Below are 4,035 nucleotides of genomic sequence, written 5' to 3'. Positions count from 1 at the left end.
GATTATATATAATGTCGCAACCGCTCTCGCTCTGCTCCCCTGAGAAACTGAGTATGCCAGCAGTTCTAGGAAGGCTGAGAACGGGGTGACTGAACGCGAGAGTTTGATGTACTTAAAAAATTAAATATTTATCTGTTATGAGATAACTTTATGTTTAATATACCAGCAACATAGTTAATTTTGTACAAGAAAATTTGAAAAAAGTGTGAATCAATTATTTTAAAAGATTAGCATTTTTAAGCTTTAAAGGTAAAAGTTTCAAAATAACTAAAGTTTATACCTTTATTTGTATTCAAAAGTCACTTAGTTTACATAACTCATTAACTAAGCACTTCAAGCAGTCAATTTATATTCTATGACATTTTTTGTCATTTTGAATAACGAGAGTTAATTATTGTAAGTTTTATCTTGAAAATATGTGTATGGCCTTCCTCCTAACCATTTAACTGAAAGGGAATTCTTAATTGTGCTGTGTGTGTGAATTAAACAACATTCCTTTATTCAAGTTTTTCAAAGTACCTAAACGGGATTGCGGAAAAGCATGAATAAAACCTTCGGCATTTTCGTGACACATCTATTATATCATATGCTAGAAATCTTTTTTTATTGTATTTATTAAAAAATTGATTTTACATGTAATATCTTCAAACATCCCAATTTTTAAGTGAAGATTAAAACAAATTAATAGTTTCAAATTGTAAAATATTTGATTTGAAAATGTCAAGAATGAATAATAATCCTAAAGCAAGTGTTAAAAATTAACTGATTTGAATTTTTTTAAAGTTTAAATTAAGTTTGGATTCGTTTAACTTCCAACGTTGAAGAGGAGAATTTTTTACATTATTGTGTTTCTTTTTTATTGTTTTTTTGTTGTAACTTTCGTTGCTATGATTTTTGGGAAATTGGCTCAAAAAATTGTTTACAATGTGGGTAAACCCGGTAAAAAGGCTTGCATTAAGAAGTATTGAAAAATTTCATTCATTCAGTGGTAACGTGAGAAATATTGAATACTTCTGGATCCCGTTTTTGTCCTCCCGTTTTGAATATCCACGGCAGTTGAAGTTAGCTCTCAAATTGAATCCCTTTCTGTACCTAGCGCTGACAATATTTTGCTGAATACCACAAAGCAAACAAAAATTAGACAGATTTTAATCCCTTTTAATTAAGCAAATTTTGCTGCATTTATTTACTGTTTTTCGAATAATAATCAGGCAAAAAGCTTTTTAAAACATAGCGTCGGTCATTTTACGATGCCAGGATCAATTTCGACACAGAAGGTTCTGGTGAAAAATGATTTCTTCAATTTTTTATCATAATTTTATATTTTTTCAGTTGATAATATTTGCACAAAGAGAACTTTTGACAATAAAGAAATGAATTCTTGCATACATTTGTTTATAATGTATTCGTGGTTACGTCTGACAGCTCCGATCGGCTTTAAAAGGGATTGCAATCTTATAATTTTCGCCGCCTAATGAGAATTAAAAAACTAATGACAGAAACGGCATTCTTAGGGGTTCAAATTTTCTAATACTTTTTAATGCAAGGCTCTTACCGGGAATTGGCATCTCGGGCTTATATTGGAAACCTCCAAATAATAATTTAATTCTGGCTTGACCACTCCTTTCATATTTTTTCTCTAATTTCTAAAATAGGTTCCATGTGACGAATAGGATATTCACTAGTGCTCGGGACAAGTTTGCTTTACTCTTATTCATGACTCAATCCCTGTGCTATGACTGCGGGTCTGCTTTCACATTTTCACTTCTAGTAACTATCAGTCCGGAAGATGAGTTCGGTGCACCCGAATTGAGCCACCACACCCGACCAGTGTTTCACTTAACATTGAGGGACGGTCTTTCCATTTTTTGAAGGAATTTATCACTAAAACATTGGGGAAATTTCTTAACATACCATTAATATTCGTTTAACAAGTTTGATGAACTTCCCGAAGATTGTTGGGTAAATCTTCCCAATTTTTGATGAAATATCCTCCCACTATATAACTTATAGTTGCCTTTTATATTATATAACTATATGCTATTATAATTTTTAACCCTAAAAACGCGTTTTCAGTCATAATTAATGTTTATACATTTGTTTGTTTTAAAAAGTCCCTTAATGTACAGAATTTATTAACTAAGCACTTTAAGCAGTAAACTTAGAATTAATGACCCTTTTTGTCATTTTGAATAACGAGAGTTAATTTTTGTCAATTATTTCAATTTATATTAAAATATATTTATTTAATATTATTTAAATTATTATAAAGTAATAAATAAAAATATACAATATATAATAAATTATTATATTATATAATAACTATATATACATATAAAATTACTTCAGCAATGTTCTAGTTTTATAAAATGTCAAACTGACACATTCTGATGACAAATGTGGAAAATTCGTCAGTCAAAAAACACGTGAAAAGCGAGCAGAAATATAGGAGCTTTAATGTAGACAGAATAGGGGGGGGGGGGCAGACACTGGAATCATTAGAAGCGCATTTTGAAGACATTTTTAAAAAAATCGTCCTAGAAGACTAAATGTTAGAAAACTTTCAAACCCGTTTTCAATGGAAGCATAGGCCTTGTACTTTAAAAGCAATTATAACCAGTTATTAATGTAAAAATTATGTCTGAGTACTATGTGTTTTTCACTGCCAGGTATTTCATCCTAATCTAATCTGCATTCCAACCGCCTTTCCGTATTATTGCCGTCTCAGTATACTTGTATTCTTCGACTTCTATTTCTATCCTTTTATTTTTCTTTTATAGGTTATAATTATGAAAGTATGTTTCTCATATGTTAATTTGACTATAGACTAAATGATGTGACCAATTTCAAAATGTAATCCCATAATATAGTAGCAATTACAGTGAACCCTAGATATCGGGACCCCTGATAGAGTTCATCCGAGATTTGATGCCGCGCCGCAAGTAGGAGTAAAAGGAGTTGCGCGGGGCGAGCGGCGGTCGCTCAGGTGTGAACAAACAAAAGAGTTTCCTACGAAACGGCCCTATATCTGGGTATTCCCCACCAAGGCCACCCCAAAATTGATCCCGTATCAGAGTTTCAATGTATATTATTTAATGCTTAATCTGAATGGAGTTGTTAAACCGCATTCACTGAAATAAACAAATAAAAATGAGAAATTTTTATAAAATTATGCAAAATTGAGTACAAAATATCTATTATATTATATTTTTCTCCGTGTAGGGGAGAGTGCCTTTGGTTGGTACGGTTTTCGTTTTTCGTTCATAAGAATAATAAACACATGAATATAAATAAATTTTTATACTCACCCATGAATTTCGATACTTAACTATTACTCAGAAACAGATAACATGAAATATGAAAACAAATTGTTTATTTCAAAATGATTTTTTTAAATCTATGTAAACGTCCCAATCAAGGGTACTCGGTCCTTCCCAGGTAGAAATACACCACCGGCCCAGTACTGGTCCAGTACAGCCTGCCGGAGTTCCAGTACTGGCTGGCTGCACTGGGCCAGTACTGTGCCAGTACTTGCTTGTAATGCTTGGCGGTACTGGATCAGTACTGACTGCCAGTCCTGGGGCTGTACTGGCAAACCGCTGGCGTACTAAAATGCCGGAGTTAATGTTAAAAATAATAAAAAATTATTTAATTGTTTTGAAGACCATCCATTTATCATCATACGACTGCATATTGTCTGAATATTATTTATAATTACAAAAATATAATTTCCAAACTATTTGTTTAATGTTAATACCCACTATTTCTATAATCTTAAGATATAACAGAAAAGGTATTTGAAAAATAAATAATGATTGACTGCGAGTATTTTGTCAATACATGTTAATGGCACTGCTTAGAATTAATAATATATTATATTTTTAAACATAATATTACAAAATAAAATTTCTAACGCTAAAGGGGGTCGAACCTACATATCTACCAGGTGTATACATATGAAACCGGTATTGCCATTTAGCGGCCAGTAGGCACACTTGTAGGCACTGTCGGAACTTACCATTTGTGCTAATTGGC

This window comes from Belonocnema kinseyi, chromosome 2 (genome assembly GCF_010883055.1).
Source record: "Belonocnema kinseyi isolate 2016_QV_RU_SX_M_011 chromosome 2, B_treatae_v1, whole genome shotgun sequence".
Taxonomy (NCBI): Eukaryota; Metazoa; Arthropoda; class Insecta; order Hymenoptera; family Cynipidae; genus Belonocnema; species Belonocnema kinseyi.
Note: the sequence above shows the minus strand (reverse complement) of the source record.